This window comes from Mixophyes fleayi, chromosome 4 (assembly GCF_038048845.1).
Source record: "Mixophyes fleayi isolate aMixFle1 chromosome 4, aMixFle1.hap1, whole genome shotgun sequence".
NCBI lineage: Eukaryota > Metazoa > Chordata > Amphibia > Anura > Limnodynastidae > Mixophyes > Mixophyes fleayi.
In genome coordinates this window covers 168573318-168600981 of record NC_134405.1, presented here as the reverse complement: position 1 = coordinate 168600981, position 27664 = coordinate 168573318, and the positions used below count along the sequence as shown (strand labels likewise).

Below are 27664 nucleotides of genomic sequence, written 5' to 3'. Positions count from 1 at the left end.
AAGTAAACTATGTATGTTTACTTAGAGTGAGGTATTAGATATACAGAAAGCACAAAGATATGATATTGTATTGATCTCTTACTTTTTAACTGATTAATAATATTTTCAATGTATTTTATGTACATTTTAACATAGCAATTTATTTAATTTCAGGAGAAACAACACCAGCAGGATCCCCAGACTATATTGGTAAAATTAATTTACATACATAACAACCATATTACAGCAGCATTTGTTTTTAAAACAGTTAAGCTATTTGGTTTTAGCATCCAGCAGTAGACACTTTAGTTAGAGCCAAAGTTAGGTATATTTTCAAGGAGGGATGTTAATGCTGCAATACCACCTAAGGTATTATTCCATAGACACTGCTACCGATGTTACTATATTTGTCCTCACTACGATTGGCCGAGACTTCTTTTTGTTATCTGTCCAAGGTGGGCACATTCTTGCAATAAAAGTGGAGGAATAACCAGCATGGTCTGTGTCAAATGACTTAGCCCACAAATACAATATTTATAAGAAGGGTGGGTGGGTATTTAGGTGCCACTTGAAACTTGTTTCCTGACCATTTGTAATGCCTGAGTGGAGGGTGTTTCAGATGCATGCATTAAGGACAGACATAGAATGCTAGTTGACAGTAGCCATGGTAAAACAGAACAGCACAAAACACATCCGTCACAAAGGTACAGGCAAACATAAGAAACAATAACCTTGCACCACAAGGTGGTACCAAACAGAAGGTTAATATCTGGGGGGATTCGTTCAGCACCCCACTTGCTCAAGATAATTGAATTATCCTGGAATGACAGGTGGGCAGAGTCTACGTTTCAATTAATGCCACTTTTATTAACAGAGACCTAGTTCTATTCAGAAGGAAATAGCAAGCCCAGCTATCTTTACTGTAATCTCTAAAATTTGTAAATATTGAGACACTAACAGAATATTTGAATGAATCTCTCCTACTTAGCACCCTCCAACATCAGTCATTACCAGTTATATATATTGAAAAGCACACCAGAGCTGTAGTACCATAAGATAAAGCATTGAAAAATATTTTACGCAATGTAAATCAAGCTTGTCTTGTCAGAACAGTGTCAAATTAGGGACACACAAGCTTGGTGGGAGATATTTCAAAGAAAAAATGTAAGCTTTATTGTCCCTAAGAAATAACCACTGCTTGGTAGTAGAAGAGGCTTTTTTTAGGGAGGAACCTAACAAATTCTGTGATTCCTTTGATAAAATGTTAGAAAATGCTACAAAAGTAAACTATGTATGTTTACTTAGAGTGAGGTATTAGATATACAGAAAGCACAAAGATATGATATTGTATTCATCTCTTACTTTTTAACTGATTAATAATGTTTTCAATGTATTTTATGTACATCTTAACATAGCAATTTATTTAATTTCAGGAGAAACAACACCAGCAGGATCCCCAGACTATATTGGTAAAATTAATTTACATACATAACAACCATATTACAGCAGCATTTGTTTTTAAAACAGTTAAGCTATTTGGTTTTAGCATCCAGCAGTAGACACTTTAGTTAGAGCCAAAGTTAGGTATAGGAAGCTAACAAATTCTGTGATTCCTTTGATAAAATGTTTACAAAAGTAAACTAAAGAATCTAATTTACATTTTACTTGAAAATCACTGTTCGGAATACTGCACAAACTATTATCTCCTTATTGACATTGTGAATTGGGAATGTTTCATTGAACTGCCGATATTTCTTCTCGAGATTCATTTGTTAAAAGATAGCAGCATTATGTTTATTTCACATGTTAATGCTCATTTCTTAACTTTTTAGTCAATGTTGCACCACCTCCTACTGAATCAGCAGCAGGTAATTTAACGTAGCTGTTGTAGCCATTTGTATGCGATACCTAATTTTCCTGGAACTTTATGTTCTCCTAAGTCAAATTGTCTCAAAGCTATGTTAAGCGTTTTGTTTAGAAGACACAGTAATTTCTTAGCATTTGCTGCTGTACCAGCGTTTCAAAGTGAGCATTTACCTAAAATAATGAAGAATCTATTATTTTTTAATTTATTAAAGGTTCTTCATAACACAAGTTAGACATATCACAACTTCAGAATCAGTTCATATGATATCAAAAATTACTAACTAATAATGATATGCATATTTTTACTATACCATTGCTGATTATTAACAAAATATTAAACTTATTGAACTGAAAATTGCAGATTCCCCACATTTCAAATAGCAAAAGATGGAAATATATTGTTAGATTAGTGTAAAATATATTTTACTGATTATATACAGTATATGCACATAAGCACACACATATCAACAGAAACAGAATAATAAAAATAAAAAGACAAAAAACATGAGGTCTATGCATTAAGGGAATACAGAGTAAAGAGATGAATCCCTAGTAATACTTAAAAATATCATATACAGGTATATGTTCTATTATCTCTAATGTTTGGAACTTTAGGTTTTCTGATAAAAGGCTTTTCCCTATTTTTTGAGCAATATGCCTAAAATATATACATTAGAAAATGACCCTGACCTTTCTACTCACTTAGTTATATTTAGCTATGCTTTGCTATGCTCAACACAGGAATTGAGAATCTGATACTCAGGTCATGATTCAGAGTGAGACATACTCCTATTTGTGTATCGTATCTTTGAATTTTTTCACACTGTGCATGCTCAGAAAGTAATAATATGCTATTGCGGCTATTCAGACCTGCAACTTTTTGGCACTTATCTCTCCTTACACCTGAAAAAGAATAACGGGAGAGGGAAGGCGCGTTCTAATATAGGAAATGTACAGTAAGGTTGTGTTCGAACAATTATTTTCAGATTCAGACTGGGATATAGTCACAGTTACGAGTGAAAGGAGGTTTTCTTGCGGGTGGTCAGGGGCAGGTGTAAGTAGCAGATAATAATGTCAAACCCCTGAGTTAGAGAATTACTTACTTAAATAGAGGTTTTCTAATGATTTGCAGAAGCTTATTGAGACTTTAGTAGTCGTTGGGCTATAGATTACTTTTTTCTTTAATCTTTCATTTGTGGGAAAGAAAAATTATTGTTTTTGTACACATGTTCCTGCTGCATTAGCTATGTTATTCAAGTTTAAATGATGCTTCATAGGAATTACGTTTAAAACATATAAAATAAATGGTTTTTGTACATGTTTGCAAGCTAGATGTAAATGTCTGAGGGGTGTGTCTTGTCAAGTATAAGCATCTACTTTCCATAAATGTTTTCAAATGCAAGTCACGCTTAATCTTGCATTCCACTCTGAATCAGGCCCTCAGTGATCATATCTGTGTGTATTAACATTATTACAAAGCAGCAACAATTATTTATTCATTTTTATTATTCTAGTATTCTGTTGATAAATACCTGTCTTTTGTTCATGGAAAAAAAATGAACATTAACAGAACATTTGTATATTTACAGGGCAAGAAATGCAACCAACACACACAGTATATGAAGGTGAATTATAAAAACCATATTGTTTTATCATTTGCATATTTCACCTGAACCAGCTTTAATTTTCTAACATGATAACATTAGTGCAATTTACTTCTTCCAATGTTGCACAAGTGGGTTTAATCTAAATGAGATAATGTGAAATATGCATGTATTTGTGTATGTGAAAAGCTATTAATTCAATATCAAACTGCATTCTAATAATTGCAGCCAGCACTGGAAATAACTTGGAACTGGAATTTAAGACACAATGGCCTATTTTTGCATTTTAACTTTAATTGTATTTAGGACCAGTCATTATGTGTGAAACTCTTGTTTGTTGCTTTCTGTGTCTAACCAAACATCTTTATATGGGGAAACAGACTTTGCCTTCCAAAAGAGGTCCAAGATTCAGGGCGTTTCTTTCCTTCCTTACTTCCTTTCACTGCAGCTTTTTGTTCGATTAATCATTCATGGCGATGAAATCAAGTTTTACATTAAATATATCTGTTTGCAGTTGTTTCCTAAGATATTGCAAAGTGCTCTACCTGTATATATTGTATGAAAAGGAGAAGAATGAATGGTGAACAAAAGGAATTCATTTTGATATCCCACAGAAAGAGAAACTTATTATTAGAAATAAGTAAACCATTCTGTTTTTTGATTTTGTATCCCAACCCAAAGTTTTCAAGTTGGTTTTGCTTTTGTCAAAGCTAAGCTGCTGTTTTTTTTTTTTTTATTAAATTGTGTTTTATTGTAGGTATACACAATATTTGGGGAAGGGTGGTGGTACAGAAAGACAGAAAGGAATTGTGGGAAGAAGGGAGCTGTACAACAATCAGTACCATTGATATTCATTTTTAGAATACATTGTCAAAAGATTGAAGTTAGGTGCCAAAGTTAATTTAAAACTGTTGATAAAGTAGGAATATAGAAAAGACGGAGTTCAGTTCTCTACACAGTTCTACAATAATAAATTTATGTGCTGGGGGTGAGAGGGGTAGACATAAATTAAGCAGGTTGGGCTGGTATTTTATGCATCTTGAAAACCTCTTGGTTTTGAAGTAGTTAAAATGTTAGCAATGTATTTTTATGTACGTATTAACAAAGTAATTAATTTAATTTCAGAAGAAACACCACCAACAACAACCTCAGGATATATAGGTACAATTAATTTACATAGTGTAACTGGATCACTTATAAATAACTTATGGTATACATTTATTAAAAGGAAATACCGCAGGGCGCTTATTTATCATTGCAATGTACTGATTTTACTGTATCTTGGGGCACTTTGTAGAGAAATTGCATTCATTTCTGATGAAATAAGCATTTGTTGAGGAAGGCTTTTGTGTATGGGAGATGACTTGTTTGTGGTTGTAGCTTTGCTAGAGGAAATCTCCAATTAGGCATATGTGAGGAGGGAGACTGTTTTGGGGATTGCAGGAAATGTTAAATGAGTCTGTTCAATGTGTGTGACCAACACTTGAATGCACGGCAGGGAGCTGTTGCCTGAATCCTGGTTAAAGCGAAAGGAAATCTCTGATCAATGGGATTCAGGATATCGCAGAAAAGTGTAAATATTTTTAAGTATAAATTGCATTTCAATCCATGTTTGGGTAAACATATTGCATCCTGTTACTAAAAATAACTCAGACTTTAGGGGGCTGGCTTACCCTGTGAGGCTGTGCCTAAAACTGTATAAAAACAGCACTAGTTTTATTGAATGTATCATTCTTGTACTATCTATACTTCTGGAAACCACAGACTAGTACCACAGATTGGCGTGTGAACTGTCCATCTTAGGACTACTTGAGCAAATAAACATCTTTTGCTTTAAAGACCTGCTTGAAAACTTCTCCATGCTGAAATTCCTGTGACCTACAGATTAGACCCAACTCTAATCCGTTCCCGGCTGTTCTGAGGTTCAGACCCAGCTCTCCGGTACCACCACTCTAGCTGCTACCCAGCAGCTCTGGCCAGTGTGATAGGCCAGGGGGATCCATCCACAGCAACCCTGATCCATAGTAAGAGGTCAGTGGTATCAGTCCAGGTACACCAGCAACGGGGTACACTAGCAATGAAAGTTACCCAGAAGGAACCCAGTTCTGGATGCCAGTAAGGAGTCCAGTGGTGGCAGCATTTGTAAGCCCCTCCTACTCGGTTAGAGGGTGCATTTGGAATAAAAAAAGGGAACGGTGGCAAAGTAAGCCCAGCTGGTTTCCAGCAGCAACAGACAGGGTGGCATAGGTGGTCCATCCTGTCACACATTAAAAAAGACCATATTGCATTATGGTGTCATTTTTAAATCATTAATTTACTTGGTTTTGGCATTCAGCAGAAGACATGTTAATGAGACTAAGTTTTACAGCCAATATATTCAAAAAAATATCTTTAAACTGCATTGACACATAAATTGGTGAACATTATTTTTCACCACTCTCAAATGGCTTCAGGTGGCGGTGTGAAGAGCAATCAGAAGATGCAATGTCCATTATTGCAGTTTGTTATTGGTCCTCCTGTTCACAACTCCTTCCAAAGTATCATGGAACCTTGGTAAAAATAATTTCACAGATGCCAGTGCAGGTCAATTACCTGCAAACACAGGAACTGTAGGTTAATCAAATACTATGTAAAGGCAGCTTATGTGTCCAAGATATTGCTTGAATATAGCATGATTATTTTAGCCTATTTATATTTTAAGAATTTATTGCAAATTTTCAAAATTTATAGCAGATTGGACGAACCAGTGTCAGAACCACCTTTACATTTAAGAAAAGACAGATGGTCACCAATTGCATTTGTGCAGCACTTAAGTACTATATACCTGTTTACTTGGTCTCACCAATAAAGCTTTTCCACCCTATATCTTATTCTAGCTTTCATATGTGGCTTGGAGAAAGGGGTTTGACATAAAGAAAGTATGTAGAGTTGAGATTTTATGGATTGCTGTTGATTTTTAAGCGATTGATTATATGTGCAACTTACTTTCATATATATATTAACAGACTAATTAATTTAATTTCAGAAGAAACTTCACCACCACCAACAACCACAGTATATACAGGTATACTTAACTTACATTAAAAAATACAATTTTGCACTGTCAATTAATTTAAAAACAAATAAGCTGTTTGGCTTTAGAATCCAACAGAAGAATTATTAATACGAGGAAAGTTTAGGGTTTTTTTTACAACCAATATATTCAAAGAAAGATCTTAAAACTGAATTATCCCCAAAAGTGGTGAACTTTATTTTTCATACCTTTGAAATGTCTGCAGAAGCGGGTATGAGAGTGAGGATCAGAACGTGAAATGTCTGTTATTGTGGTTTGTCATTGGATCCTCATGAAAAATAATTGCATGGAGGCCATTGCAGATCAATTAAGTGCAAATACAACTATTGCAAGTTAATACAATATTATGTAGAGGCAGTATATGTATCCAAAATATGCAACAAAATTGCTTGAATTTGATGTACTAAATTTATTTTGCTTTGCTCAGTTACAGGCTGTTTTCTCAGTAAAAATTATAAATATTTATGCATATTAATATATTACCCCATTGAAATCCTCAGTTAATTAAAGTTTGGTAATTGGGTTGAAAACAATGCAAGATAACTGCAAAAAGGCACAAAAAGCAGCAATGAATATGACCAATATTTGCGTTCATGTACAGAAGTCATATCTGTAAACACAGAAGGATTAAGAGAAAGAGTTACTATTTAGAAATACTTTAACTAAATGTAAGGTTTTCTTTTTTATCTTTATGACTTAGATGTCTATGCTATATACTCTACCTTTTGTTTTTGTCTCTTATGTTTTTCTTTACTCCATGTAAAGAAGCCAGATGTTTGATTCCTTTAAACAGGTTTAAAAATTAAGTTAAATTTTGCTGGTTCAAGGGCATTGAAAGTGTTTCTGACACAACATTTATTCTGCTAGTTGATTTGAGTTTGACAGCTGCAGCTGCCCTCGAATGGGTATCCTTAGAATTGAGTTTACAGTTTGTGTTCAAAGTTTGCAAATATAAAAAGTAAAAAAAAAAAGCTGGATTAAAATAGCAATTTTTGTAGTATTTTTTTTAAAATTACAACAGAGAACAGTACTGTGTTTGAGTTAAAACTTATAATGCATTGTTGGCGTGAAAAACTGTTAAAAATAATATACAATGTAACTATTTGAGTGAGAAGTAGCTCAAAAAATATTCATACAAATTTCCATATGGTTGAAACAGTTCACATTGATTGAACTTAGCTTTAATGAATTTATTTTATCTAATTTACAAGAAATTATTGCAAATTTTCGAAATTTAGTGCCGATCCTAACATTCAGTCAGGATCCACACTGGAGTAAATTCCAGCATCTCTAGATATAATCACAATTTAAAAAAGCAAATGGTCACCAACTGCATTATCTGCAACTATTCTACTTTACTGCTTGCCTATATACTTGTCCTCCCCAATTTAACTCTTCCATCCTATTTCTCTATCAAACTTTTATATGTTAATTAGAGTGAGGAATTAGATATACAGAAAGCACAAAGATATGATATTGTATTCATCTCTTACTTTTTAACTGATTAATAATGTTTTCAATGTATTTTATGTACATCTTAACAGAGCAATTTATTTAATTTCAGGAGAAACAACACCAGCAGGATCCCCAGACTATATTGGTACAATTAATTTACATAAATAGCAACCATATTACAGCAGCATTTGTTTTTAAAACAGTTAAGCTATTTGGTTTTAGCATCCAGCAGTAGACACTTTAGTTAGAGCCAAAGTTAGGTATATTTTCAAAGAGGGATGCTAATGCTGCAATACCACCTAAATTATTATTCCATAGACACTGCTACCGATGTTACTATATTTGTCCACACTAAGATTGGCCGAGATTTCTTTTTGTTAACTGTCCAAGGTGGGCACATTCTTCCAATAAAAGTGGAGGAATAACCAGCATAGTCTGTGTCAAACAATTTAGCCCACAAATACAATATTTATAAGAAGGGTGGGTGGGTATTTGGGTGCCACTTGAAACATATTTTCTGACCATTTGTAATGCCTGAGCAGAGGGTGATTCAGATGCATGCATTAAGGACAGACATAGAATGCTAGTTGACAATAGCCATGGTAAAACAGAACAGCATAAAACACATCCGACACAAAGGTACAGGCAAACATAAGAAACAATAACCTTGCACCACAAGTTGGCACCCAACAGAAGGTTAATATCTGAGGGTATTCGTTCATCTCCCCACTTGCTCAAGATAATTGAATTATATCTGGAATGACAGCTGGGCACAGTCTACGTTTCAAGTAATGCCACTTTTATTAACAGAGACCTAGTTCTATTCAGAAGGAAATAGTGAGCCCAGCTATCTTTACTGTTATCTCTAAAATTTGTAAATATTGAGACACTAACAGAATATTTGAATGAATCTCTCCTGCTTAGCACCCTCCAACATCAGTCATTACCAGTTATATATATTGAAAAGCACACCAGAGCTGTAGTACCATAAGATAAAGCATTGAAAAATATTTTCCGCAATGTAAATCAAGCTTGTCTTGTCAGAACACTGTCAAATTAGGGACACGCAAGCTTGGTGGGAGATATTTCAAAGAAAAAATGTAAGCTTTATTGTCCCTAAGAAATAACCACTTAACCACTGCTTGGTAATAGAAGAGGCTTTTTTTTAGGGAGGAAGCTAACAAATTCTGTGATTCCTTTGATAAAATGTTAGAAAATGCTATAAAAGTAAACTATGTATGTTTACTTAGAGTGAGGTATTAGATATACAGAAAGCACAAAGATATGATATTATATTTATCTCTTACTTTTTAACTGATTAATAATGTTTTCAATGTATTTTATGTACATCTTAACATAGCAATTTATTTAATTTCAGGAGAAAAAACACCAGCAGGATCCCCAGACTATATTGGTACAATTAATTTACATAAATAGCAACGATATTACAGCAGCATTTGTTTTTAAAACAGTTAAGCTATTTGGTTTTAGCATCCAGCAGTAGATACTTTAGTTAGAGCCAAAGTTAGGTATATTTTCAAAGAGGGATGTTAATGCTGCAATACCACCTAAGGTATTATTCTATAGACACTGCTACCGATGTTACTATATTTGTCCTCACTACGATTGGCCGAGACTTCTTTTTGTTATCTGTCCAAGGTGGGCACATTCTTGCAATAAAAGTGGAGGAATAACCAGCATGGTCTGTGTCAAACAATTTAGCCCACAAATACAATATTTATGAGAAGGGTGGGTGGGTATTTGGGTGCCACTTGAAACATATATTCTGACCATTTCTAATGCCTGAGCAGAGGGTGATTCAGATGCATGCATTAAGGACAGACATAGAATGCTAGTTGACAGTAGCCATGGTAAAACAGAACAGCACAAAACACATCCGACACAAAGGTACAGGCAAACATAAGAAACAATAACCTTGCACCACAAGTTGGCACCCAACAAAAGGTTAATATCTGAGGCTATTCGTTCAGCTCCCCACTTGCTCAAGATAATTGAATTATACCTGGAATGACAGGTGGGCAGAGTCTACGTTTTAATTAATGCCACTTTTATTAACAGAGACCTAGTTCTATTCAGAAGGAAATAGCGAGCCCAGCTATCTTTACTGTTATCTCTAAAATTTGTAAATATTGAGACACTAACAGAATATTTGAATGAATCTCTCCTGCTTAGCACCCTCCAACATCAGTCATTACCAGTTATATATATTGAAAAGCACACCAGAGCTATAGTACCATAAGATAAAGCATTGACAAATATTTTACACAATGTAAATCAAGCTTGTCTTGTCAGAACAGTGTCAAATTAGGGACACACAAGCTTGGTGGGAGATATTTCAAAGAAAAAAATGTAAGCTTTATTGTCCCTAAGAAATAACCACTTAACCACTGCTTGGTAATAGAAGAGGCTTTTTTTTAGGGAGGAAGCTAAAAAATTCTGTGATTCCTTTGATAAAATTTTAGAAAATGCTACAAAAGTAAACTATGTATGTTTACTTAGAGTGAGGTATTAGATATACAGAAAGCACAAAGCTATGATATTGTATTCATCTCTTACTTTTTAACTGATTAATAATGTTTTCAATGTATTTTATGTACATCTTATCAGAGCAATTTATTTAATTTCAGGAGAAACAACACCAGCAGGATCCCCAGACTATATTGGTACAATTAATTTACATAAATAGCAACCATATTACATCAGCATTTGTTTTTAAAACAGTTAAGCTATTTGGTTTTAGCATCCAGCAGTAGACACTTTAGTTAGAGCCAAAGTTAGGTATATTTTCAAAGAGGGATTTTAATGCTGCAATACCACCTAAATTATTATTCCATAGACCCTACTACCGATGTTACTATATTTGTCCTCACTATAATTGGCCGAGACTTCTTTTTGTTATCTGTCCAAGGTGGGCACATTCTTGCAATAAAAGTGGAGGAATAACCAGCATGGTCTGTGTCAAACAATTTAGCCCACAAATACAATATTTATAAGAAGGGTGGGTGGGTATTTGGGTGCCACTTGAAATATATTTTCTGACCATTTGTAATGCCTGAGCAGAGGGTGATTCAGATGCATGCTTTAAGGACAGACATAGAATGCTAGTTGACAGTAGCCATGGTAAAACAGAACAGCACAAATCACATCCGACACAAAGGTACAGGCAAACATAAGAAACAATACCCTTGCACCACAAGTTGGCACCCAACAGAAGGGTAATATCTGAGGCTATTCGTTCAGCTCCCCACTTGCTCAAGATAATTGAATTATACCTGGAATGACAGGTGGGCAGAGTCTACGTTTTAATTAATGCCACTTTTATTAACAGAGACCTAGTTCTATTCAGAAGGAAATAGCGAGCCCAGCTATCTTTACTGTTATCTCTAAAATTTGTAAATATTGAGACACTAACAGAATATTTGAATGAATCCCTCCTGCTTAGCATCCTCCAACATCAGTCATTACCAGTTATATATATTGAAAAGCACACCAGAGCTGTAGTACCATAAGATAGAGCATTGAAAAATATTTTACGCAATGTAAATCAAGCTTGTCTTGTCAGAACAGTGTCAAATTAGGGACACACAAGCTTGGTGGGAGATATTTCAAAGAAAAAATGTAAGCTTTATTGTCCCTAAGAAATAACCACTGCTTGGTAGTAGAATAGGCTTTTTTTTTAGGGAGGAACCTAACAAATTCTGTGATTCCTTTGATAAAATGTTAGAAAATGCTACAAAAGTAAACTATGTATGTTTACTTAGAGTGAGGTATTAGATATACAGAAAGCACAAAGATATGATATTGTATTTATCTCTTACTTTTTAACTGATTAATAATGTTTTCAATGTATTTTATGTACATCTTAACATAGCAATTTTTTTAATTTCAGGAGAAAAAACACCAGCAGGATCCCAAGACTATATTGGTACAATTAATTTACATAAATAGCAACCATATTACAGCAGCATTTGTTTTTATAACAGTTAAGCTATTTGGTTTTCGCATCCAGCAGTAGACACTTTAGTTAGAGCCAAAGTTAAGTATATTTTCAAAGAGGGATGTTAATGCTGCAATACCACCTAAATTATCATTCCATAGACACTGCTACCGATGTTACTAGATTTGTCCTCACTACGATTGTCCGAGACTTCTTTTTGTTATCTGTCCAAGGTGGGCACACTCTTGCAATAAAAGTGGAGGAATAACCAGCATGGTCTGTGTCAAACAATTTAGCCCACAAATACAATATTTATAAGAAGGGTGGGTGGGTATTTGGGTGCCACTTGAAACATATTTTCTGACCATTTGTAATGCCTGAGCAGAGGGTGATTCAGATGCATGCTTTAAGGACAGACATAGAATGCTAGTTGACAGTAGCCATGGTAAAACAGAACAGCACAAAACACATCCGACACAAAGGTACAGGCAAACATAAGAAACAATACCCTTGCACCACAAGTTGGCACCCAACAGAAGGTTAATATCTGAGGCTATTCGTTCAGCTCCCCACTTGCTCAAGATAATTGAATTATACCTGGAATGACAGGTGGGCAGAGTCTACGTTTTAATTAATACCACTTTTATTAACAGATACCTAGTTCTATTCAGAAGGAAATAGCGAGCCCAGCTATCTTTACTGTTATCTCTAAAATTTGTAAATATTGAGACACTAACAGAATATTTGAATGAATCTCTCCTGCTTAGCACCCTCCAACATCAGTCATTACCAGTTATATATATTGAAAAGCACACCAGAGCTGTAGTACCATAAGATAAAGAATTGACAAATATTTTACACAATGTAAATCAAGCTTGTCTTGTCAGAACAGTGTCAAATTAGGGACACGCAAGCTTGGTGGGAGATATTTCAAAGAAAAAAATGTAAGCTTTATTGTCCTTAAGAAATAACCACTTAACCACTGCTTGTTAATAGAAGAGGCTTTCTTTTAGGGAGGAAGCTAACAAATTCTGTGATTCCTTTGATAAAATGTTAGAAAATGCTACAAAAGTAAACTATGTATGTTTACTTAGAGTGAGGTATTAGATATACAGAAAGCACAAAGCTATGATATTGTATTCATCTCTTACTTTTTAACTGATTAATAATGTTTTCAATGTATTTTATGTACATCTTATCAGAGCAATTTATTTAATTTCAGGAGAAACAACACCAGCAGGATCCCCAGACTATATTGGTACAATTAATTTACATAAATAGCAACCATATTACAGCAGCATTTGTTTTTAAAACAGTTAAGCTATTTGGTTTTAGCATCCAGCAGTAGACACTTTAGTTAAAGCCAAAGTTAGGTATATTTTCAAAAAGGGATGTTAATGCTGCAATACCACCTAAATTATTATTCCATAGACACTGCTACCGATGTTACTATATTTGTCCTCACTACGATTGGCCGAGACTTCTTTTTGTTATCTGTCCAAGGTGGGCACATTCTTGCAATAAAAGTGGAGGAATAACCAGCATGGTCTGTGTCAAACAATTTAGCCCACAAATACAATATTTATAAGAAGGGTGGGTGGGTATTTGGGTGCCGCTTGAAACATATTTTCTGACCATTTGTAATGCCTGAGCAGAGGGTGATTCAGATGCATGCATTAAGGACAGACATAGAATGCTAGTTGACAGTAGCCATGGTAAAACAGAACAGCACAAAACACATCCGACACAAAGGTACAGGCAAACATAAGAAACAATAACCTTGCACCACAAGTTGGCACCCAACAGAAGGTTAATATCTGAGGGTATTCGTTCAGCTCCCCACTTGCTCAAGATAATTGAATTATACCTGGAATGACAGGTGGGCAGAGTCTACGTTTTAATTAATACCACTTTTATTAACAGATACCTAGTTCTATTCAGAAGGAAATAGCGAGCCCAGCTATCTTTACTGTTATCTCTAAAATTTGTAAATATTGAGACACTAACAGAATATATGAATGAATCTCTCCTGCTTAGCACCCTCCAACATCAGTCATTACCAGTTATATATATTGAAAAGCACACCAGAGCTGTAGTACCATAAGATAAAGCATTGACAAATATTTTACACAATGTAAATCAAGCTTGTCTTGTCAGAACAGTGTCAAATTAGGGACACGCAAGCTTGGTGGGAGATATTTCAAAGAAAAAAATGTAAGCTTTATTGTCCTTAAGAAATAACCACTTAACCACTGCTTGTTAATAGAAGAGGCTTTTTTTTAGGGAGGAAGCTAACAAATTCTGTGATTCCTTTGATAAAATGTTAGAAAATGCTACAAAAGTAAACTATGTATGTTTACTTAGAGTGAGGTATTAGATATACAGAAAGCACAAAGCTATGATATTGTATTCATCGCTTACTTTTTAACTGATTAATAATGTTTTCAATGTATTTTATGTACATCTTATCAGAGCAATTTATTTAATTTCAGGAGAAACAACACCAGCAGGATCCCCGGACTATATTGGTACAATTAATTTACATAAATAGCAACCATATTACAGCAGCATTTGTTTTTAAAACAGTTAAGCTATTTGGTTTTAGCATCCAGCAGTAGACACTTTAGTTAGAGCCAAAGTTAGGTATATTTTCAAAAAGGGATGTTAATGCTGCAATACCACCTAAATTATTATTCCATAGACACTGCTACCGATGTTACTATATTTGTCCTCACTACGATTGGCCGAGACTTCTTTTTGTTATCTGTCCAAGGTGGGCACATTCTTGCAATAAAAGTGGAGGAATAACCAGCATGGTCTGTGTCAAACAATTTAGCCCACAAATACAATATTTATAAGAAGGGTGGGTGGGTATTTGGGTGCCACTTGAAACATATTTTCTAAACATTTGTAATGCCTGAGCAGAGGGTGATTCAGATGCATGCATTAAGGACAGACATAGAATGCTAGTTGACAGTAGCCATGGTAAAACAGAACAGCACAAAACACATCCGACACAAAGGTACAGGCAAACATAAGAAACAATAACCTTGCACCACAAGTTGGCACCCAACAGAAGGTTAATATCTGAGGGTATTCGTTCAGCTCCCCACTTGCTCAAGATAATTGAATTATACCTGGAATGACAGGTGGGCAGAGTCTACGTTTTAATTAATACCACTTTTATTAACAGATACCTAGTTCTATTCAGAAGGAAATAGCGAGCCCAGCTATCTTTACTGTTATCTCTAAAATTTGTAAATATTGAGACACTAACAGAATATTTGAATGAATCTCTCCTGCTTAGCACCCTCCAACATCAGTCATTACCAGTTATATATATTGAAAAGCACACCAGAGCTGTAGTACCATAAGATAAAGCATTGACAAATATTTTACACAATGTAAATCAAGCTTGTCTTGTCAGAACAGTGTCAAATTAGGGACACGCAAGCTTGGTGGGAGATATTTCAAAGAAAAAAATGTAAGCTTTATTGTCCCTAAGAAATAACCACTTAACCACTGCTTGTTAATAGAAGAGGCTTTTTTTTAGGGAGGAAGCTAACAAATTCTGTGATTCCTTTGATAAAATGTTAGAAAATGCTACAAAAGTAAACTATGTATGTTTACTTAGAGTAAGGTATTAGATATACAGAAAGCACAAAGCTATGATATTGTATTCATCTCTTACTTTTTAACTGATTAATAATGTTTTCAATGTATTTTATGTACATCTTATCAGAGCAATTTATTTAATTTCAGGAGAAACAACACCAGCAGGATCCCCAGACTATATTGGTACAATTAATTTACATAAATAGCAACCATATTACAGCAGCATTTGTTTTTAAAACAGTTAAGCTATTTGGTTTTAGCATCCAGCAGTAGACACTTTAGTTAGAGCCAAAGTTAAGTATATTTTCAAAAAGGGATGTTAATGCTGCAATACCACCTAAATTATTATTCCATAGACACTGCTACCGATGTTACTATATTTGTCCTCACTATGATTGGCCGAGACTTCTTTTTGTTATCTGTCCAAGGTGGGCACATTCTTGCAATAAAAGTGGAGGAATAACCAGCATGGTCTGTGTCAAACAATTTAGCCCACAAATACAATATTTATAAGAAGGGTGGGTGGGTATTTGGGTGCCACTTGAAACATATTTTCTGACCATTTGTAATGCCTGAGCAGAGGGTGATTGAGATGCATGCTTTAAGGACAGACATAGAATGCTAGTTGACAGTAGCCATGGTAAAACAGAACAGCACAAAACACATCCGACACAAAGGTACAGGCAAACATAAGAAACAATACCCTTGCACCACAAGTTGGCACCCAACAGAAGGTTAATATCTGAGGCTATTCGTTCAGCTCCCCACTTGCTCAAGATAATTGAATTATACCTGGAATGACAGGTGGGCAGAGTCTACATTTTAATTAATACCACTTTTATTAACAGATACCTAGTTCTATTCAGAAGGAAATAGCGAGCCCAGCTATCTTTACTGTTATCTCTAAAATTTGTAAATATTGAGACACTAACAGAATATTTGAATGAATCTCTCCTGCTTAGCACCCTCCAACATCAGTCATTACCAGTTATATATATTGAAAAGCACACCAGAGCTGTAGTACCATAAGATAAAGCATTGACAAATATTTTACACAATGTAAATCAAGCTTGTCTTGTCAGAACAGTGTCAAATTAGGGACACGCAAGCTTGGTGGGAGATATTTCAAAGAAAAAAATGTAAGCTTTATTGTCCCTAAGAAATAACCACTTAACCACTGCTTGGTAATAGAAGAGGCTTTTTTTTAGGGAGGAAGCTAACAAATTCTGTGATTCCTTTGATAAAATGTTAGAAAATGCTACAAAAGTAAACTATGTATGTTTACTTAGAGTGAGGTATTAGATATACAGAAAGCACAAAGCTATGATATTGTATTCATCTCTTACTTTTTAACTGATTAATAATGTTTTCAATGTATTTTATGTACATCTTAACATAGCAATTTATTTAATTTCAGGAGAAACAACACCAGCAGGATCCCCAGACTATATTGGTACAATTAATTTACATAAATACCAACCATATTACAGCAGCATTAGTTTTTATAACAGTTAAGCTATTTGGTTTTCGCATCCAGCAGTAGATACTTTAGTTAGAGCCAAAGTTAGGTATATTTTCAAAGAGGGATGTTAATGCTGCAATACCACCTAAGGTATTATTCCATAGACACTGCTACCGATGTTACTATATTTGTCCTCACTACGATTGGCCGAGACTTCTTTTTGTTATCTGTCCAAGGTGGGCACATTCTTGCAATAAAAGTGGAGGAATAACCAGCATGGTCTGTGTCAAACAATTTAGCCCACAAATACAATATTTATAAGAAGGGTGGGTGGGTATTTAGGTGCCACTTGAAACATATTTTCTGACCATTTGTAATGCCTGAGCAGAGGGTGATTGAGATGCATGCTTTAAGGACAGACATAGAATGCTAGTTGACAGTAGCCATGGTAAAACAGAACAGCACAAAACACATCCAAAACAAAGGTACAGGCAAACATAAGAAACAATAACCTTGCACCACAAGTTGGCACCCAACAAAAGGTTAATATCTGAGGCTATTCGTTCAGCTCCCCACTTGCTCAAGATAATTGAATTATACCTGGAATGACAGGTGGGCAGAGTCTACGTTTTAATTAATGCCACTTTTATTAACAGAGACCTAGTTCTATTCAGAAGGAAATAGCGAGCCCAGCTATCTTTACTGTTATCTCTAAAATTTGTAAATATTGAGACACTAAATGAATATTTGAATGAATCTCTCCTGCTTAGCACCCTCCAACATCAGTCATTACCAGTTACATATATTAAAAAACACACCAGAGCTGTAGTACCATAAGATAAAGCATTGACAAATATTTTACACAATGTAAATCAAGCTTGTCTTGTCAGAACAGTGTCAAATTAGGGACACGCAAGCTTGGTGGGAGATATTTCAAAGAAAAAAATGTAAGCTTTATTGTCCCTATGAAATAACCACTTAACCACTGCTTGGTAATAGAAGAGGCTTTTTTTTAGGGAGGAAGCTAACAAATTCTGTGATTCCTTTGCTAAAATGTTAGAAAATGCTACAAAAGTAAACTATGTATGTTTACTTAGAGTGAGGTATTAGATATACAGAAAGCACAAAGCTATGATATTGTATTCATCTCTTACTTTTTAACTGATTAATAATGTTTACAATGTATTTTATGTACATCTTATCAGAGCAATTTATTTAATTTCAGGAGAAACAACACCAGCAGGATCCCAAGACTATATTGGTACAATTAATTTACATAAATAGCAACCATATTACAGCAGCATTTGTTTTTAAAACAGTTAAGCTATTTGGTTTTAGCATCCAGCAGTAGACACTTTAGTTAGAGCCAAAGTTAGGTATATTTTCAAAAAGGGATGTTAATGCTGCAATACCACCTAAATTATTATTCCATAGACACTGCTACCGATGTTACTATATTTGTCCTCACTACGATTGGCCGAGACTTCTTTTTGTTATCTGTCCAAGGTGGGCACATTCTTGCAATAAAAGTGGAGGAATAACCAGCATGGTCTGTGTCAAACAATTTAGCCCACAAATACAATATTTATAAGAAGGGTGGGTGGGTATTTGGGTGCCACTTGAAACATATTTTCTGACCATTTATAATGCCTGAGCAGAGGGTGATTCAGATGCATGCATTAAGGACAGACATAGAATGCTAGTTGACAGTAGCCATGGTAAAACAGAACAGCACAAAACACATCCGACACAAAGGTACAGGCAAACATAAGAAACAATAACCTTGCACCACAAGTTGGCACCCAACAGAAGGTTAATATCTGAGGGTATTCGTTCAGCTCCCCACTTGCTCAAGATAATTGAATTATACCTGGAATGACAGGTGGGCAGAGTCTACGTTTTAATTAATACCTCTTTTATTAACAGATACCTAGTTCTATTCAGAAGGAAATAGCGAGCCCAGCTATCTTTACTGTTATCTCTAAAATTTGTAAATATTGAGACACTAACAGAATATTTGAATGAATCTCTCCTGCTTAGCACCCTCCAACATCAGTCATTACCAGTTATATATATTGAAAAGCACACCAGAGCTGTAGTACCATAAGATAAAGCATTGACAAATATTTTACACAATGTAAATCAAGCTTGTCTTGTCAGAACAATGTCAAATTAGGGACACGCAAGCTTGGTGGGAGATATTTCAAAGAAAAAAATGTAAGCTTTATTGTCCCTAAGAAATAACCACTGCTTGATAATAGAAGAGGCTTTTTTTTAGGGAGGAAACTAACAAATTCTGTGATTCCTTTGATAAAATGTTAGTAAATGCTATAAAAGTAAACTATGTATGTTTACTTAGAGTGCGGTATTAGATATACAGAAAGCACAAAGATATGCTATTGTATTTATCTCTTACTTTTTAACTGATTAATAATGTATTCAATGTATTTTATGTACATCTTAACATAGCAATTTATTTCATTTCAGGAGAAAAAACACCAGCAGGATCCCCAGACTATATTGGTACAATTAATTTACATAAATAGCAATCATAATACAGCAGCATTTGTTTTTAAAACAGTTAAGCTATTTGGTTTTAGCATCCAGCAGTAGACACTTTAGTTAGAGCCAAAGTTAGGTATATTTTCAAAGAGCGATGTTAATGCTGCAATACCACCTAAATTATTATTCCATAGACACTGCTACCGATGTTACTATATTTGTCCTTACTATAAATGGTCGAGACTTCTTTTTGTTATCTGTCCAAGGTGGGCACATTCTTGCAATAAAAGTGGAGGAACAACCAGCATGGTCTGTGTCAAACAATTTAGCCCACAAATACAATATTTTTAAGAAGGGTGGGTGGGTATTTAGGTGCTACTTGAAACATATTTTCTGACCATTTGTAATGCCTGAGCGGAGGGTGTTTCAGATGCATGCATTAAGGACAGACATAGAATGCTAGTTGACAGTAGCCATGGTAAAACAGAACAGCAGAAAAAACCCATCCGACACAAAGGTACAGGCAAACATAAGAAACAATAACCTTACACCACAAGTTGGCACCCAACAGAAGGTTAATATCTGAGGGTATTCGTTCATCTCCCCACTTGCTCAAGATAATTGAATTATACCTGTAATGACAGGTGGGCAGAGCCTACGTTTCAATTAATGCCACTTTTATTAACAGAGACCTAGTTCTATTCAGAAGGAAATAGCGAGCCCAGCTATCTTTACTGTAATCTCTAAAATTTGTAGATATTGAGACACTAACAGAATATTTGAATGAATCTCTCCTGCTTAGCACCCTCCAACATCAGTCACTAACAGTTATATATATTGAAAAGCACACCAGAGCTGTAGTACCATAAGATAAAGCAATGAAAAATATTTTACACAATGTAACTCAAGCTTGTCTTGTCAGAACAGTTTCAAATTAGGGACACACAAGCTTGGTGGGAGATATTTCAAAGAAAAAATGTAAGCCTTATTGTAACTAAGAAATAACCACTGCTTGGTAGTAGAAGAGGCTTTTTTTTAGGGAGGAAGCTAACAAATTCTGTGATTCCTTTAATAAAATGTTAAAAAATTCTACAAAAGTAAACTATGTATGTTTACTTAGAGTGAGGTATTAGATATCCAAAAAGCACAAAGATTTGATATTGTATTTATCTCTTACTTTTTAACTGATTAATAATGTTTTCAATGTATTTTATGTACAACTTAACAGAGCAATTTATTTAATTTCAGAAGAAACAACACCAGCAGGATCCCCAGACTATATTGGTACAATTAATTTACATAAATAAAAACCATATTAGAGCAGCATTTATTTTTAAAACAGTTAAGCTATTTCGTTTTAGCATCCAGCAGTAGACACTTTAGTTAGAGCCAAAGTTAGGTATATTTTCAAAGAGGGATGTTAATGCTGCAATACCACCTAAAATATTATTCCATAAACACTGCTACCGATGTTACTATATTTGTCCTCACTATGATTGGCCGAGACTTCTTTTTGTTATCTGTCCAAGGTGGGCACATTCTTGCAATAAAAGTGGAGGAATAACCAGCATGGTCTGTGTCAAACAATTTAGCCCACAAATACAATATTTATAAGAAGGGTGGGTGGGTATTTAGGTGCCACTTGAAACATATTTTCTGACCATTTGTAATGCCTGAGCAGAGGGTGTTTCAGATGCATGCATTAAGGACAGACATAGAATGCTAGTTGACAGTAGCCATGGTAAAACAGAACAGCACAAAACGCATCCGACACAAAAATACAGGCAAACATAAGAAACAATAACCTTACACCACAAGGTGGTACCAAACAGAAGGTTAATATCTGGGGGGATTCATTCAGCACCCCACTTGCTCAAGATAATTGAATTATACCTGGAAGGACAGGTGGGCAGAGTCTACGTTTCAAGTAATGCCACTTTTATTAACAGAGACCTAGTTCTATTCAGATGGAAATAGCGAGCCCAACTATCTTTACTGTTCTCTCTAAAATTTGTAAATATTGAGACACTAACAGAATATTTGAATGAATCTCTCCTGCTTAGCACCCTCCAACATCAGTCACTAACAGTTATATATATTGTAAAGCACACCAGAGCTGTAGTACCATAAGATAAAGCATTGACATATATTCTACACAATGTAAATCAAGCTTGTGTTGTCAGAACAGTGCCAAATTGGGGACACACAAGCTTGGTGGGAGATATTTCAATGAAAAAATGTAAGCTTTATTGTCCTTAAGAAATAATCACTGCTTGGTACTAGAAAAGGCTTTTTTGGTGGGAGGAAGCTAACAAATTCTGTGATTCCTTTGATAAAATGTTAGAAAATGCTACAAAAGTAAACTATGTATGTTTACCTAGAGTGAGGGATTAGATATACAGAAAGCAAAAATAGTTGATATTCTAATCAACTCTTACTTTTTTAATGTATTTTATGTACATCTTAACAGAGCAATTTATTTCATTTCAGGAGAAACAACACCAGCAGGACCCTCAGGCTATGTTGGTACGATTAATTTACATAAATAACAACCATATTACAGCAGCATTTGTTTTTAAAACAGTTAAGCTATTTGGTTTTAGCATCCAGCAGTAGACACTTTAGTTAGAGCCAAAGTTAGGTATAGGAAGCTAACAAATTCTGTGATTCCTTTGATAAAATGTTTACAAAAGTAAACTAAAGAATCTAATTTACATTTTACTTGAACATCACTGTTCGGAATACTGCACAAACTGTTATCTCCTTATTGACATTGTGAATTGGGAATGTTTCATTGAAATGCCGATATTTCTTCTCGAGATTCATTTGTTAAAAGATAGCAGCATTATGTTTATTTCACATGTTAATGCTCATTTCTTAACTTTTTAGTCAATGTTGCACCACCTCCTAGTGAATCAGCAGCAGGTAATTTAACGTAGCCGTTGTAGCCATTTCTATGCGATACCTAATTTTCCTGGAAATTTACGTTCTCCTAAGTCAAATTGTCTCAAAGCTATGTTAAGCGTTTTGTTTAGAAGGCACAGTAATTTCTTAGCATTTGCTGCTGTACCAGCGTTTCAAAGTGAGCATTTACCTAAAATAATGAAGAATCTATTATTTTTTAATTTATTAAAGGTTCTTCATAACACAAGTTAGACATATCACAACTTCAGAATCAGTTCATATGATATCAAAAATTACTAACTAATAATGATATGCATATTTTTACTATACCATTGCTGATTATTAACAAAATATTAAACTTATTGAACTGAAAATTGCAGATTCCCCACATTTCAAATAGCAAAAGATGGAAATATATTGTTAGATTAGTGTAAAATATATTTTACTGATTATATACAGTATATGCACATAAGCACACACATATCAACAGAAACAGAATAATAAAAATAAAAAGACAAAAAACATGAGGTCTATGCATTAAGGGAATACAGAGTAAAGAGATGAATCCCTAGTAATATTTAAAAATATCATATACAGGTATATGTTCTATTATCTCTAATGTTTGGAACTTTAGGTTTTCTGATAAAAGGCTTTTCCCTATTTTTTGAGCAATATGCCTAAAAAATATACATTAGAAAATGACCCTGACCTTTCTACTCACTTAGTTATATTTAGCTATGCTTTGCTATGCTCAACACAGGAATTGAGAATCTGATACTCAGGTCATGATTCAGAGTGAGACATACTCCTATTTGTGTATCGTATCTTTGAATTTTTTCACACTGTGCATGCTCAGAAAGTAATAATATGCTATTGCGGCTATTCAGACCTGCAACTTTTTGGCACTTATCTCTCCTTACACCTGAAAAAGAATAACGGGAGAGGGAAGGCGCGTTCTAATATAGGAAATGTACAGTAAGGTTGTGTTCGAACAATTATTTTCAGATTCAGACTGGGATATAGTCACAGTTACGAGTGAAAGGAGGTTTTCTTGCGGGTGGTCAGGGGCAGGTGTAAGTAGCAGATAATAATGTCAAACCCCTGAGTTAGAGAATTACTTACTTAAATAGAGGTTTTCTAATGATTTGCAGAAGCTTATTGAGACTTTAGTAGTCATTGGGCTATAGATTACTTTTTTCTTTAATCTTTCATTTGTGGGAAAGAAAAATTATTGTTTTTGTACACATGTTCCTGCTGCATTAGCTATGTTATTCAAGTTTAAATGATGCTTCATAGGAATTACGTTTAAAACATATAAAATAAATGGTTTTTGTACATGTTCGCAAGCTAGATGTAAATGTCTGAGGGGTGTGTCTTGTCAAGTATAAGCATCTACTTTCCATAAATGTTTTCAAATGCAAGTCACGCTTAATCTTGCATTCCACTCTGAATCAGGCCCTCAGTGATCATATCTGTGTGTATTAACATTATTACAAAGCAGCAACAATTATTTATTCATTTTTATTATTCTAGTATTCTGTTGATAAATACCTGTCTTTTGTTCATGGAAAAAAAATGAACATTAACAGAACATTTTTATATTTACAGGGCAAGAAATGCAACCAACACACACAGTATATGAAGGTGAATTATAAAAACCATATTGTTTTATCATTTGCATATTTCACCTGAACCAGCTTTAATTTTCTAACATGATAACATTAGTGCAATTTACTTCTTCCAATGTTGCACAAGTGGGTTTAATCTAAATGAGATAATGTGAAATATGCATGTATTTGTGTATGTAAAAAGCTATTAATTCAATATCAAACTTCATTCTAATAATTGCAGCCAGCACTGGAAATAACTTGGAACTGGAATTTAAGACACAATGGCCTATTTTTGCGTTTTAACTTTAATTGTATTTAGGACCAGTCATTATGTGTGAAACTCTTGTTTGTTGCTTTTTGTGTCTAACCAAACATCTTTATATGGGGAAACAGACTTTGCCTTCCAAAAGAGGTCCAAGATTCAGGGCGTTTCTTTCCTTCCTTACTTCCTTTCACTGCAGCTTTTTGTTCGATTAATCATTCATGGCGATGAAATCAAGTTTTGCATTAAATATATCTGTTTGCAGTTGTTTCCTAAGATATTGCAAAGTGCTCTACCTGTATATATTGTATGAAAAGGAGAAGAAGGAATGGTGAACAAAAGGAATTCATTTTGATATCCCACAGAAAGAGAAACTTATTATTAGAAATAAGTAAACCATTCTGTTTTTTGATTTTGTATCCCAACCCAAAGTTTTCAAGTTGGTTTTGCTTTTGTCAAAGCTAAGCTGCTGTTTTTTTTTTTTTTTTTTATTAAATTGTGTTTTATTGTAGGTATACACATTATTTGGGGAAGGGTGGGGGTACAGAAAAACAGAAAGGAATTGTGGGAAGAAGGGAGCTGTACAACAATCAGTACCATTGATATTCATTTTTAGAATACATTGTCAAAAGATTGAAGTTAGGTGCCAAAGTTAATTTAAAACTGTTGATAAAGTAGGAATATAGAAAAGACGGAGTTCAGTTCTCTACACAGTTCTACAATAATAAATTTATGTGCTGGGGGTGAGAGGAGTAGACATAAATTAAGCAGGTTGGGCTGCTATTTTATGCATCTTGAAAACCTCTTGGTTTTGAAGTAGTTAAAATGTTAGCAATGTATTTTTATGTACGTATTAACAAAGTAATTAATTTAATTTCAGAAGAAACACCACCAACAACAACCTCAGGATATATAGGTACAATTAATTTACATAGTGTAACTGGATCACTTATAAATAACTTATGGTATAAATTTATTAAAAGGAAATAGCGCAGGGAGCTTATTTATCATTGCAATGTACTGATTTTACTGTATCTTGGTACACTTTGTAGAGAAATTGCATTCATTTCTGATGAAATAAGCATTTGTTGAGGAAGTCTTTTGTGTATGGGAGATGACTTGTTTGTGGTTGTAGCTTTGCTAGAGGAAATCTCCAATTAGGCATATGTGAGGAGGGAGACTGTTTTGGGGATTGCAGGAAATGTTAAATGAGTCTGTTCAATGTGTGTGACCAACACTTGAATGCACGGCAGGGAGCTGTTGCCTGAATCCTGGTTAAAGCGAAAGGAAATCTCTGATCAATGGGATTCAGGATATCGCAGAAAAGTGTAAATATTTTTAAGTATAAATTGCATTTCAATCCATGTTTGGGTAAACATATTGCATCCTGTTACTAAAAATAACTCAGACTTTAGGGGGCTGGCTTACCCTGTGAGGCTGTGCCTAAAACTGTATAAAAACAGCACTAGTTTTATTGAATGTATCATTCTTGTACTATCTATACTTCTGGAAACCACAGACTAGTACCACAGATTGGCGTGTGAACTGTCCATCTTAGGACTACTTGAGCAAATAAACATCTTTTGCTTTAAAGACCTGCTTGAAAACTTCTCCATGCTGAAATTCCTGTGACCTACAGATTAGACCCAACTCTAATCCGTTCCCGGCTGTTCTGAGGTTCAGACCCAGCTCTCCGGTACCACCACTCTAGCTGCTACCCAGCAGCTCTGGCCAGTGTGATAGGCCAGGGGGATCCATCCACAGCAACCCTGATCCATAGTAAGAGGTCAGTGGTATCAGTCCAGGTACACCAGCAACGGGGTACACTAGCAATGAAAGTTACCCAGAAGGAACCCAGTTCTGGATGCCAGTAAGGAGTCCAGTGGTGGCAGCATTTGTAAGCCCCTCCTACTCGGTTAGAGGGTGCATTTGGAATAAAAAAAGGGAACGGTGGCAAAGTAAGCCCAGCTGGTTTCCAGCAGCAACAGACAGGGTGGCATAGGTGGTCCATCCTGTCACACATTAAAAAAGACCATATTGCATTATGGTGTCATTTTTAAATCATTAATTTACTTGGTTTTGGCATTCAGCAGAAGACATGTTAATGAGACTAAGTTTTACAGCCAATATATTAAAAAAAATATCTTTAAACTGCATTGACACATAAATTAGTGAACATTATTTTTCACCACTCTCAAATGGCTTCAGGTGGCGGTGTGAAGAGCAATCAGAAGATGCAATGTCCATTATTGCAGTTTGTTATTGGTCCTCCTGTTCACAACTCCTTCCAAAGTATCATGGAGCCTTGGTAAAAATAATTTCACAGATGCCAGTGCAGGTCAATTACCTGCAAACACAGGAACTGTAGGTTAATCAAATACTATGTAAAGGCAGCTTATGTGTCCAAGATATTGCTTGAATATAGCATGATTATTTTAGCCTATTTATATTTTAAGAATTTATTGCAAATTTTCAAAATTTATAGCAGATTGGACGAACCAGTGTCAGAACCACCTTTACATTTAAGAAAAGACAGATGGTCACCAATTGCATTTGTGCAGCACTTAAGTACTATATACCTGTTTACTTGGTCTCACCAATAAAGCTTTTCCACCCTATATCTTATTCTAGCTTTCATATGTGGCTTGGAGAAAGGGGTTTGACATAAAGAAAGTATGTAGAGTTGAGATTTTATGGATTGCTGTTGATTTTTAAGCGATTGATTATATGTGCAACTTACATTCATGTATATATTAACAGACTAATTAATTTAATTTCAGAAGAAACTTCACCACCACCAACAACCACAGTATATACAGGTATACTTAACTTACATTAAAAAATACAATTTTGCACTGTCAATTAATTTAAAAACAAATAAGCTGTTTGGCTTTAGAATCCAACAGAAGAATTATTAATACGAGGAAAGTTTAGGGGTTTTTTTACAACCAATATATTCAAAGAAAGATCTTAAAACTGAATTATCCCCAAAAGTGGTGAACTTTATTTTTCATACCTTTGAAATGTCTGCAGAAGCGGGTATGAGAGTGAGGATCAGAACGTGAAATGTCTGTTATTGTGGTTTGTCATTGGATCCTCATGAAAAATAATTGCATGGAGGCCATTGCAGATCAATTAAGTGCAAATACAACTATTGCAAGTTAATACAATATTATGTAGAGGCAGTATATGTATCCAAAATATGCAACAAAATTGCTTGAATTTGATGTACTAAATTTATTTTGCTTTGCTCAGTTACAGGCTGTTTTCTCAGTAAAAATTATAAATATTTATGCATATTAATATATTACCCCATTGAAATCCTCAGTTAATTAAAGTTTGGTAATTGGGTTGAAAACAATGCAAAATAACTG

General features: G+C 34.6%; 2 long non-coding RNA genes across 2 annotated transcripts; both read left to right on the top strand.

Moving 5' to 3' along the window:
- The first annotated feature begins 1781 nt into the window (after positions 1-1781).
- On the top strand, positions 1782-6515 carry LOC142150014 (uncharacterized). The gene is made up of 4 exons (XR_012690969.1): positions 1782-1847; positions 3435-3470; positions 4575-4610; positions 6475-6515. It is a non-coding gene; the product is annotated as an uncharacterized LOC142150014 (long non-coding RNA).
- A 14246-nt stretch (positions 6516-20761) lies between these two features.
- Positions 20762-27111, top strand: LOC142152314 (uncharacterized). The gene is made up of 6 exons (XR_012691317.1): positions 20762-20798; positions 22005-22040; positions 22404-22439; positions 24027-24062; positions 25171-25206; positions 27071-27111. It is a non-coding gene; the product is annotated as an uncharacterized LOC142152314 (long non-coding RNA).
- The last annotated feature ends 553 nt before the right edge of the window (positions 27112-27664 follow it).